Source organism: Carcharhinus amblyrhynchos, chromosome 10 (assembly GCF_965287045.1).
Source record: "Carcharhinus amblyrhynchos chromosome 10, sCarAmb.v2.hapA, whole genome shotgun sequence".
Lineage (NCBI taxonomy): Eukaryota > Metazoa > Chordata > Chondrichthyes > Carcharhiniformes > Carcharhinidae > Carcharhinus > Carcharhinus amblyrhynchos.
In genome coordinates this window covers 46,632,393-46,645,842 of record NC_137333.1, presented here as the reverse complement: position 1 = coordinate 46,645,842, position 13,450 = coordinate 46,632,393, and positions in this window count along the sequence as shown.

Below are 13,450 nucleotides of genomic sequence, written 5' to 3'. Positions count from 1 at the left end.
TGAGGAGTGTGGGGAGGGACCTGGGCGAGATGATCTTTGAGAGAGCCTTATTTTACAATTTTGATTTTTAAGTGCTGGGTGGACTTGAAAATGGGAGTGCTTCAGATCCGACTTTTAGACCGGTTCTCAAGTACCCCCATACTCAGCCTGAAAAAATATCAGTAATTCTAAAGTGTGCTGCAGAAGCCTGTGGGCGGGGCTTAACACACCTGAAAACCTGCAGCTTTGATCAGCGCCTCCAACTGGGCCTGCACAAAAAAAGATAAAATGTGCTCCCAAAGAACAAAGAACAACACAGAACGGGAAACTGGCCCTTCGGCCCAACGAGCCCGCACCTCCATTTTAACATTATGAGTCCCCCCTCCACCCATGACCCTTGTCTATGCTTATGGCATTCCACATTGAGAGAAGACTAATTTAGGGACAATTTGTTACACCAGTCAGCCTAACAGCACATCTTTGGGGTGTGGGAGGAAACCGGAGCACCCGGAGAAAACCCACGCAAGCACAGGGAGAATGCGCAAACTCCCGCAGACACTGGCCCAAATCCATGTATCTGCACAGCAAACAGTGATAGTCACTGAGCTGTCGTGTTGCCCAGCATCTGGTTCAGTTTAAGCACACACTAACGACGTAAAGCATTAGGCTACTCTCGAAACAACCAAGAGCAGCCCTCGTCCAACCCATCGCATGTATGCCCCTTGTTGGACAACAAGGCTGACCAAAGCACCTGCGGATTAAAAGAGAAAAACATCAATACCATGCACATCCTTATACAAACATTTAAGGGAATCCCCAGAAGCTCAAAAGTAAAAGAAGTGAGCCAGAAAATATGTTGGAAGGTCCATAGGAATCAATTGATTCCCAGGGACATCCCAAGACTCCTGAACCTTATTTGAAACAGTCTCCTATATCCCTCCATCTTCAACCCGCTCATGTGCCTAAGTAACTCTTAAACAACTCCAGCGTGCCTGCCTCCACCACCTTGCTGGCAGAGCGTTCCATACCCCCACTACCCTCTGTGTGAAAAACCTCCCTCTAACATCCGAATTATACCTCGCCCCCCTCACCCTAAGCCCGTGGCCCCTCGTAATGTGCGTTTCCAATCTAGGAAAATGCTTACCACTGTTTACTCTATCTATACCCTTCATAATCTTACATACCTCTATTAGATCTCCCCTCAGTCGCACTCTTTCATAGACGACATCAACGGCTCATCCTTCGTCGACCGTTTTTGTGACCTCCTCAAAAAATTCTGTCAAAAAATCCCCTGCCACATCATTCCAGGGCTGGATAATAGCCTCCCCCCATGGCCCCCACAGATATTGCCCCATCCTCACAACATTACTGACGTCTTTATTCCCCATGCCCCCACTACCCAGACCAGTCACAGGCCCCTCCCTCCTTCCCCCTCACGGATGTCAAGTAGCGTGGCAGCCGACCACCTCCCCCCCCCCCCCTCTTTCCCCTCACTGATTTCAGGCAGAGTGGCAGCTGACACCCCCCCCTCCCCCCTCCCCCCTCCCCCCTCCCCATCAATCTCAAGCAGAGAGCCTTCAGATGCTTGGCACTTACCTCCTCACAAACTGGAGCATCCGAATTGGACCTTTGTAGAGCATGTCTGTTTCACATTAATTCTGAATGAGCAAATGCGGCGGTAAAGAGGGAAGTGCCGATAAAGATCGGCATGCAGCCCATTAAATCAATTTAAATGCATACAAATGTAGTTAAATGGCTGTCGCACCTGTTTTGGGCGTGGTCCCGATTGCATCCATTTTTGGGCCTTGGTAAAGGGGAACTGGTGTGGAGGTGGGCGTGGATCACTACTCACCTCATGCCTGACTTTACCAAGTTTTCATTCCTGAAAACGGGCACAACTTGACAATAAAATCGGGCCCAGAGAGTCAGTGCTGATTTGATGGGGTAATTTTGGATCAGGAATTGGCTAGCTGAAAGACAGAGGATGGTGGTTGATGGGAAATATTCATCCTGGAGTTCAGTTACTAGTGGTGTACCACAGGGATCTGTTTTGGGGCCACTACTGTTTGTCATTTTTGTAAATGATCTAGATGAGGGTGTAGAAGGATGGGTTAGTAAATTTGCGGATGACACTAAAGTTGGAGGAGTTGTAGACAGTGTAGATGGGTGTTATAGTTTGCAGAGGGACATAGACAAGTTGCAGAGCTGGGCTGAGAGGTGGCAAATGGAATTTAATGCGGAAAAGCGTGAGGTGATTGACTTTGGAAGGAGTAACAGGATTACAGAATATTGGGCTAATGGAAGGACTCTTGGTAGTGTGGATGAGCAGAGAGATCTCGGCGTACATGTGCATAGATCCCTGAAAGTTGGCACCCAGGTTGATAGGGTTGTTAAGAAGGCGTACGGTGTGTTAGCTTTTATTGGCAGAGGGATTGAGTTTCAGAGTTGTGCGATCATATTGCAGCTGTACAAAACTCTGGTGCGGCCACACTTGGAGTATTGCGTACAGTTCTGGTCGCCACATTATAGGAAAGATGTGGAAGCATTGGAAAGGGTGCAGAGGAGATTTACCAGGATGTTGCCTCGTATGGTGGGAAGGTCTGATGAGGAAAGGCTGAGGGACTTGAGGTTGTTTTCGTTAGAGAGAAGAAGGGTAAAAGGTGACTTAATTGAGGCATACAAGATGATCAGAGGATTAGATAGGGTGGACAGTGAGAGCCTTTTTCCTCGGATGGTGATGGCTAACACAAGGGGACATAGCTTTAAATTGAGAGGTGATAAATATAGGACAGATGTCAGAGGTAGGTTCTTTACTCAGAGGGTAGTAAGGGCATGGAATGCCCTGCCTGCAGCAGTAGTGGACTCGCCAAATTTAAGGGCATTCAAATGGTCATTGGATAGACATATGGATAATATTGGAATAGTTTAGGTTAGAGGGTCATTAGATTGGTTCCACTGGTCGGCACAACATCGAGGGCCGAAGGGCCTGTATTGCACTGTAATGTTCTATGTTCTAAATGGCCTCTTTCTGCACTGTAGGGATTCTATGGTTCTTTGGTTGGTCTACAGATGAGAATAGATCAAGATGAAAAATTTGAATCTTGGTTAGATATATTTTTCTCTGGACAGATGTGATTCACGCATAATCTAAACTTTAAATAGCATTGTTTATAATGGTTTTAAGGATACAGAGTCAATCTATATTTTAATCTGATTTTCTTCAGAAAAGTAACTAAATTAGGAATTTTCTATTCATATAGGGTGTTAAAAACCTTCATGTAGAAAATATTCTTTTAATTTTATTGTATATCATACCAGAGTCAAAGGGTTCTACAACATTTCATTTGCAAATTAAACAATAAAAGTACTGTTTTAAAATAGTTGAAGAAAGATTCCCTACAAGACCAAAATGCTTCCTCATTACATCAAATCAGTGATCAGTATGGCTATTGACACTTTGAATCAATTAATTACTGTATTCTGTAACCCCAGGCAATTGACTATACCATTTAAAATTGTGATTTATTTTGATACTTATCTGGAGTTACCCAAGTAACAGTAAATGCTCATACCAATTTCTGATTATGCTTTAACTTGAACATCCTGGACTTTCTCCCTTGATCTCAATGTTATTTACCATCACATATTGTTTGTTATAAGGTCCTAATCAGGTTGTAATGTTCTGGATAGGTACAGCTGAGCACCACTCAAGAAGGCCAGCACCATCCAGGTCAAATTTGTCTGCTGATCAGCCAATTTGTCACTGAAACCAATATCCAACCCCCATGCACTACTCATGCACTGTGATTACAATATTTCTGATCTACAGGATATACTGCGCCATTAACCAACTTGACGTAGACAGCACTTTGCAATATATGATCTCCACCATCAAAAAGAATAATAATAATAATATCATGAGAATATCATCATGTCTGTGTTCCTTTCAAGTCACAGGACATCCTGATTTGACTGTTTACCATTTCACTGTCATTAGAAAATTCTGGAACTTTGTGTTTATAGGAAATCATGAGCACAACAAGTACAATTGTTTAAGGAGAAAACTTAGCATTGACTTTTCAGAATAATGAGTGATGGGCAATAAAAGTAGCCTTGCCGATGTCACCCACAATCAGAAAGCTTTATTTCTTTCTGAAATAAAATCAGCGGTCATGCAGACAAAAAAAATCAGTTGAGACTAACATAATTCAAGCTGATTTAAATCTTGTGTAAATTATTGCAAACTACTGAATATCTAATCATGAAGCTTTCAAAAATAATCTCTCTGCGGCCAGATAGTGGTATTACTGGCAAAACCTTAATATGGAAAATATCAAACAGCAAAACATGAAATGAAAAATTCCTTAACACTCAAGAAAACACAATACATCACAACTGGGTTTTCGACTCTGTAATATGTGTATGCATATAGAACAATAACTGACTTTTCATTATCTGCACTTAACTGGACTCATGCTTGACAGAGGTACAGCACTTAATATGAATCATAGAAACACTACAGCGCCGAATGAGGCAATTTGGCCCATCAAATCTGCACTGACTCTCCAACAGAGTATCTTACCCAAGCCCCCTCTCCTGCTCTATCTATTTACACATTTACAATTGCAAATCCATTCAACCTACTCATCTTTGGACATTAAGGGGAAATTTAGCATGGATAATCCACATAACCTGCATGTCTTTGGACTGTGGGAAAAAAAAACCAGAGCACCCACAGGAAACCCACACAGGCAAAGAGAGAATATGCAAACTCCACACGGACAGTCACCTAAGGCTCAAATTGAACCAGGTGCCTAGCACTGTGAGGCAGCAGTGCTAACCACTCTGCCAGCATGTTGCCCGAAAGTATAGCTTTTGTATAGTTTGGTCAATATTCTGCTCACAAATCACTCCCCACATAATTGCTATTGTACACTACAAAGAATTAAAATATAACCAGTCAATGGAAAGAATTCAACTCTTTCACTTAATTATTTAACAACTCAATATATATGTGCCATTGTATCACCCACTTTCAAAAATAATTACAGGGTCTTAGATTAATTGCTAACTGGCTTCTATGCTTTATCAATTTGCTCTCCTAGTCCAACCAATCAAAACATTATACACTGACTTAACTTGAAATGTTTTAAAAATAACAAAATCAAGAATTAAAGTAACAGAGTCAAGGACTAACATATTTATTGTTTCAGTACGTAAGTGCATTTATATTGCATTCATATTTTACCTTGTTTGCTATTTCCCACCATTTTTCATGACGTTGTTGATAAAAGAAAGGTGGGCTTCCAGAAGCAGGCTGAGTTTCTTACAAATCAATATCTGAATCCTTCAAAGTTCCAAGAATGGTGCTCAATAATTATTCATTAATGGGTGTATAAAAATTAAGTAGAATGGCTACCATTTCCTCCTGACTCTGAAGGGGACTACCACCCTCCATAAAAATGTATACAGGGTAAAATCAAGTCAGACTTATTTACAGCTTGAGAAATAGAGAGGAGCAGGAAAACAAGCAAAGTACTGAGTACGAGACTTAATAAAAATAGTTCTACAAAGGGTTAAATATTCTTCGGAATATATTTCTTACATATCTTGACTGAAAGTGTTTTAGAAATTCAAAATACAGTGTTGTGTAACAGAAAAAAGACAAGGCATCAAAAGTTCTCATTACAATAAAATACCTCAAGAAGAAAGAAAAGAAAAATAAATAAAGATTGCACTGTTTGGGAGGTTCTTGCTCAATCCAATTCCTATCCTCTTTTCATGCCCCATTCATGCATGTTTTTCAGGATTGATTATTGGTTTTCAATCATAGAACCTCAGAAACAATACAATGAACTCAGGTCCTCAACTCTTGTTGCACTGACATAAGCTAACTGAGGAATCAAACTTTGTATTTTTTGTGATATAGATGGCTCAATTACACAGGAGGAGAGCATTCACTTGCTGAACCAATAGGAAACCACTTTGGTCTCTTTAATAAAGCTTGAATATTTATTGTTTGGACAACATGTGTATTTTCAGTTCTAAAGGTGCAGTTTCACACTAGTGAAAAATACAATAATATTGCTTGTTTGCCAGTCTGAACTTGGAAGGCTATCCACACTTGTTGAATGATACCTTAGAGACTGGATAGTAACCATTAATCTATACTTCAGATTGCTAGCGCATTCCTCAGTACATGTTGACACATACTCAGAGGCTGGCACTATTGACTCACACCCCTACCTACCCCAATCAACATGAGGCTTAAAATATAGAAATTATCTCACTGTAACCCACAGTACATGCAATCAATGAATTATCAGAGATTCTTAATGAATGTGAAGCAATCACAGATTTGCAGTTATTGTTATGACAGAACAATTTTATTAACTGATAGTGCTAAACTGGAAAAAAGGATTGAATCTGTTCTTGTAAACTGCTATTATCTGTCCATCTCTTAGATGTACAAATTCTTTTTAATTGAGCTTTCTCATTGGTTTGGATAAAAGATTTTTTGGGCTACCATCACTAAATATAAAATAATGATTTACTTATTCAAAAGGAAGTGTTGGTATCAAATAATTTGTCAGATAATCTGTACATGAATTAAACAAGAGACTGAATAAATTCAATCTTGATTATTTTGTACTATCTACTAATCCTTTAGAAGCAGAGATGTGAATGTGGGAATAGCTATGTTGCTATGAGCTCTGGCACTACTCAGTTTTAATTCTTTCATCCATTGTGTTTACACATCTCGTACTTAATTCAGGAGTGAGAACTCCACATTATGTTCCTAGAAAGATTTCTGGTTAAATGTTGTGACAAAGTTGGTGACAGAGCCAAGCTTCTGGCGCCACAAGCAGCCTGTCTGTGCAGAAGTGGAGGAAGAGAAGCAGGGCAATAGTAATAGGGGATTCTATAGTCAGGAGTACAGATAGGCACCACTGTGGCCATCAGTGTGACTCAATGACAGTATGTTGTCTGATGCTAGGGTCCAAGATGTCACTGAACAGCTGCAGGACATTCTGAAGAGGGAGGGTGAGAAGAGGTCATGGTACATGTTGGTACTAGTGACATAGATAGAAAGAGGGATGGGTTCTTGCATTAAGAATTCAGGGAATAAGGCTGTAGACTATAAAGCAAGAGCTCTCAGGTTGTAATCTCTGGATAACTCCCAGTGCCACGTGCTAGCGTGCACAGAAATAGAAGGATAGTGTAGATGAATGCGTGGCTTAAGAGCTGCTGCAAGCGGGAAGGTTTTAGACTCCTGAATCATTGGGACCATTTTTGGGGAAGGAGGAACGGTCTACATCTGAACCAGAACAGGACTAACATCCTTGCGGGACGTTTTACTTGTGCTGTTGGGAGGAGTTTAAATTAATTTGGCAGAGGGTGGGGACACAGATGGTTAGCAGAATAAGGGCACAGAATCATACAGCAAAATAGGCAGCTGTATTAAGCTTCAAGGGAGTAAGCCCAAGCTTGATGGCCTCTATTTTAATGCCAGAAGTTTTGCAGGTAAAACGGATGAGTTGAAGGTACATGGAAGTGTGACATAGTAGCCATCACAGAGATATGGTTGAAGGAAGGGCATGATTGGCAACTCAACATTCTTGGATATAGAATCTTCAGATGAGACAGAGGAGGACATAAGAAAAGGGGGCATTATATTATCAGTTAAGGAGTAAGTTACTGCAGTAAGGAGAGACGATACTTTGGACAGGACAGCAACTGAAGCTTTGTGGGTAGAGCTTAGGAATAAAAAAAGAGCAGCCACATGGTTAGGTGTTTATTATTGACCCCCAGATAGTCAGAGGGATATTGAAGAGCAAATACATGCTTAATTTGTGGAGGTGTAAAAACAATAACAATAGGGTTATTATATTAGTTGATTTCAATTTTCCCAACTGGAATATACACAGTGTTAAGGGCCTGGATGGAGTAGATTTCTTGAAATGTGTACAGGAGAACTTTTTAATCAATGTGTGGAGGGTCCAACAAGAGAATAACTTGTGCTGGACGTGGTTCTGGGAATGAAGCCGGACAGGTGATTGAGGTGGTGGTGGGGGAGCATTTTAGTGATAGTGATCACAATGTGGTACAATTTAAACTTTTTATGGGCAAGGAAATAGACAAGCTGGAAAGAAAAAAGTTTTGTATTTGGGGAGAGCGGATTTTAATAAAATAAGAGGCGTCTGGCCAAAGTAGATTGGGAGCAGCTATTAATGGGAAAATCTACAGAAGAGCAGTGGGGGCATTCAAAAAGGAAATGTGGAGGATGTAAGCCTAGCATGTTCCCTCAAAGATGATAGGTAGGAATAACAAGCCCAGAGAACCAGGGGTAACCAGAGATATTCAGGATACAATGAGAAGGAAAAGAAAGGCTTTTAAAAAGTACAAGGGAAACAAATCAGTGGAGGCATTAGTGAGGTATAGAAGGTGCAAGGTGGAGTTTAAGAAAGCAATTAGGAAAACAAAGAGGGGATAAGAGAAAGCTCTGGCTGGTAAAAGTAGGGAAAATCCCAAGATATTCTTTCTGTAAGTGTATCAATAGAAAGAGGATAACCAGGGAAAGAGTAGGACCCATTAGGGACCAAGGGGGCAATCAATGGGTGGAACCAGAGGGCATTGGTTAAGTGTTGAATGAATACTTCATACCCGTCTTCACCCAAGAAAATGAGGACAATAGAATTCAGGCAGAGAGACTGGGAGGTTCTTGAGCAAATTGACTTGGGGAAGAACAAGGTATTAGAAGTGTTAGCAGCCTTAAAAGTGGATACATTTCCAGGATTGTAGAGATAAACCAGGAAATTACAGACCAGTGAGTCTCACATCAATGGTGGGGAAACTATTGGAGAAACTTCTGAAGGATAGCATCTATCTCCATTTGGAAAGGCAAAACATGCTCAGGATAGTCAGCAGGGCTTCGTCAGAGGGAGGTCATTCCTAACAAATTTGATTGAATTTTTTGAGGCGGTGACAGAATGTGTAGACGAGGGTAGTGCAGTCAATGTAGTCTTTATGGATTTCAGCAAAGCCTTCCACATGGGAGATTTGTAAAGAAGGTAAATTCATATCAGATACAGGGTAATTTGATGAAGTGAATTCAAAATTGGCTCAGTTGTAAGAGACAGAGAGTGATGACAGAAGGCTGCTTTAGTAACTGGAAGCCAGTGTCCAATGGCATACCACAGAGATCTGTGTTGGGCCCCCTATTATTCATCAGTTATATAAATAACATAGATGACTATACAAGGGATTGGGGTTTGGGAGGTGTAGGATTAGTAAGTTTGTGGGTGACACAAAAATTGGACGGGTGGTTAACAGTGAGGTGAAGCATGTTGGACTACAAGAAGATATAGACGGAATGGTCAAATGGACAAATAAGTGACTGATGGAATTAAATCTTGAAAAGTGTGCACTGATACACTTTGGAAGGAGTGATTTGACAAGAAAATACTCAATAATTACACTAGGAAGTTCTGTGGAACAAAGGGACCTTGGCATTTTGTCCACAGATCTCTGAAGGCGGAAGGGCATGTTAGTAGGCTTTATCAAAAGAGGCATAGATTACAAAAGCAAGGAAGTCATGTTGGAGTTGCATAGAACTTTGCTGAGGCCAAAGCTAGAGTACTGTGTGTAGTTCCAGTTGCCACATTATCGGAAGGATGTGATTGCACTGGAGGAGGTGCAGAGGAGATTCACTAGGATGCTGCCTGGGATGGAACATTTAAGTTATGAAGAGAGGTTGAGTTAACTTGGGTTGTTATTGTTGGAGCAAAGAAGACTGAGGGTGATCTGATTGAGGTGTTCAAAATTTTGAGGGACATGGACAGAGTGGATAAGGAGCAACATTCCCCTGATTTGAAGGGTCATTCATGAGGTGACATAGTTTCAAGGTGAGGGGCAGGAGATTTAGGCGGGTATGAGGAAAATCTTTTTACCCAGAAGATGGTGACAGTCTGGAATGCGCTGCCTGGCAGGATGGTAGAGGCAGGATGCTTCATATCTTTTAAAAAATATCTGGATGAGCACTTGGCACATCATGACATTCAGGGCTATGGGCGAAGTGCTCGCAGATGAGTTAGGTGGGAATTCAGGTGTTTCTAGTGTGTCGGTGAAGACTCGATGGGCCAAAGGGCCTCCTCTGCATTCTATGCTTCTATGATTCAAAGTGCCAAAGAATATTAAGAAAATCATTGACAAAAGAGAGCAGTCAGAAGTAACTGGGGCAGATCCAACTCCTCAATGGCTTAGTGAACAAACAGGTTCTCGAGCCAACACTCTGAAAGGCAGTGTAGCTGACAACTGCTATTATTATTATGGTCATAATGAGAAACTCAAGTCTATTAGTGTAAAATATCAGTATTCATAGGATAGAATTGCAGGATACTGTCAAAAGGTTTGATACTGTTGAAAATGTTACTTCCTCACCTGAGGCCCACTTACAATCCTTGGAAAAGTAGCTGTGAGGTATGTCAGAATTCCTTGATGATCTGGAAAACCGAGGCCAAAGGAAAATTGTCCAGCTTGTCAGTTTGCCATAAGAGGCTGTGGATAAGCTCCCAGTTAAATTCTTTGAGAGCTGGTTACTGTATATCCTTAATTTAGAAATGAAAGCTGGATGCATTAACTTAAAAAGGGCACATTGTCCCTCAACCTCAGAGACAATACAATCAACAATTGTTACGCATTTTAACTTAAAGGATTACCAAAGAATATTGGAGGCAGGCAGCTAGACATAATGGGGCCTTGCTCTACTATGGAGCAAAGGTCTCCTTTCAAGATTTCTTAGCAGCAATACAAGAGGTGCAAAGTCTTCAATGAAGTTAGACTGAAAACCGCTGGAGTGCAATATGCCCTACTGTATCCTGCAAACTGAGAGTGGCATTCAACAACACTATGAAGACATTCGACCATGGCTTTTGTGAACCATGAGGAAGGCAATAATTGGAGTTGCAGACTGTAGTTCAGTGTAAAAACTGGATTTTATCCCTTCTCATTATAACTTCTTCCTGATTCTGTGTTGGCATTTATCATTCTGACAGGGGGATCTGGTAGTTGAGCAGTACAGTGAGTCCTTATCCTTAAGATTGGCAGGACTTCTATTTGCCCTTAATGTAAAACATTCCTCAGCATACTCCTTCTAGTTAAGGAGTACGCAGTATTAATGTTGTACAATCTGCACAGTGTAAAAATATCCTTCTTCCTTTCTTTTCATCTGTACACTTGTAGTGGTGGTATATGCTTTATGGTCTCCTTTGCTCTGAGAATGATATGTGAGTAGCACCACTGCTGGGAGATAGGCAAGTGGTTTAGATCTTAATAGGATAGATTAAAATGCAGAAAGGACATTCTGACATCACCGTTTTCATGGCATATCTTGTCTTCTCTTTTCTGATGACAAAGACTACTGGGGTTAATTATGAAATGTTTGTAGGCATAACCCTGCAAAGGGGGCGCAGTTTAGAACGGAGTTGAGGAAGAACTTCTTCACTCAAAGGGTGGTGAATCTCTGGAATTCTCTGCCCATTGAAGTGGTGGAGGCTGCCTCACTAAATATTTTTAAGACGCGGGTTGATGGGTTTTTGATAAGAGAGGGGATTAAGGGTTATGGGGAGAGGGCGGGAATGTGGAACTGAGCCACAACAGATCAGCCATGATCTTATTGAATGCCGGGCAGGCTCGAAGGGCTAGATGGCCTACTCCTGCTCCTATTTCTTATGTTCTTATGTTCTTAAATAAGCCTCTCTATTCTCTGGGAACCTGCAAGACTTTTACAAGGAGTTTGAACATTTTGTATATGGCCAACAAAAAGTGTATAATTAGCCAAAACAGAGAGGATGAATGGTAAGAATCCTAGCTAATCAATGCAGAAAGAAATTAATGGAATCCAAATGGCGCTGGGCTTCTTGCTGACTCAGTGTGCTGAAAGGATTATAAAGTTTGCCAAACAAAAACTGTGTGCGCTTGGAAATAAACCAAGAAAATATTTGGGTCACCTTACTAGAAAGAAAATAGACTTCAGGGTTATTTCCTCTGTGTGAGATTCGAAGGATAACAGGATGATTAAGACCGAGGATATTAATAAGGTATTTCAAAGCTTCTATACCAATTTATATAAAACAGATCAGTCTGGAGGTGTACTAGTACACTAGCATTTTTGTTTTCTTCCTTTAAAGTCACAAGAATTTCTGAGGGCAAAGTTCAACCTGAAACACTCCCATCTCTAAAGGGGAAGTGATTTTTTCCTTGAGGGATCTTCAGTCTGGTAATGCATCAGGGCCTAATGGCTTTGAGAATGAATTTTATAAGTAATTTAAAGACTTGCTAATAGATCCTCTGTTCACTATGTGTAACCATTCATTCGAAGCAGGTCTGTTCCTCAGTCACTTTGATTTATGAATATCTCCATAATTTTGAAGACAGGCAATAATCCTGAGGAATGTACATTCTATAAATATACATAAATATACACTCAGTTGTAGATGCACCTAGTTTGGGGGCGTTTAAGAGGTCCGTGGATAGATTTATGGATGGAAAGGGATTGGTTTAGGTTAGAGGGTCATTGCTTTTCTCTTAATTGGTCGGCACAACATCGTGGGCCGAAGGGCCTGTTCTGCGCTGTAATGTTCTATGTTCTATCTTATAGGCCAACTTCACTCTTGAATGTAGATTTGAAATTGTTGTCTAAAATACTGGTATTGCATGTCAAAAAAATCCTCTCCTTGATTGACCAGGGTGATCACACTGGGTTTGTAAAGGGTGGAATTCATGTAACAATGTTAGGACATTACTAAATATTATTCAGGTCTTTCAAAAGCAGGCAATAGATAGTTCAGTGATATCATTACATGTAGAGAAAGCTTTTGACTGTTGGAGTGGAATTGTCTTTTCTACATGATGTGGAAATTTGCAAGGAGTGGGGGAGAAGGTTAATGTTCGTTAAGTGGATACAAGTGCTTTATAAAAATCCATTGGCAGCAAATCTTATTAATGATTATAGATCAGATAATTTTAGTCTTCAGTGAAAGACTAGGCAGGGATGACCATTATACCTGTTACTGTTTGCAATTGCTATTGAGCCCCTACTGAAGGCAATTAGACATAATCATTAAGTATTTTGGTTGGCCAGTGGTGGAAAGCAACGTAAGATCATATTATACATGGATGATGTGTTGCCATTCGAGTCTAAGCTAGATGTCTATGTTCCTGCTATTATTGATACTATGGCTAGGTTTGGCTCCTTCTCAGTCTATAAATTAATTTTACAAATTAGAGGTTGTACTTCTGGGAAGGCTTAGAAGGAGAGTTTTATCCCTTCACTGCTTCCTTCCCTTTTAGATGGTCCCACACAGAGTTTACTTATTTGGGCATTTCCATTACCCCTCATTCCAACAGTTATATAAGGCAAATATTTCTTCTTACTTATATCTACTAAGTAGAACATACAAGGTTAGTCCTC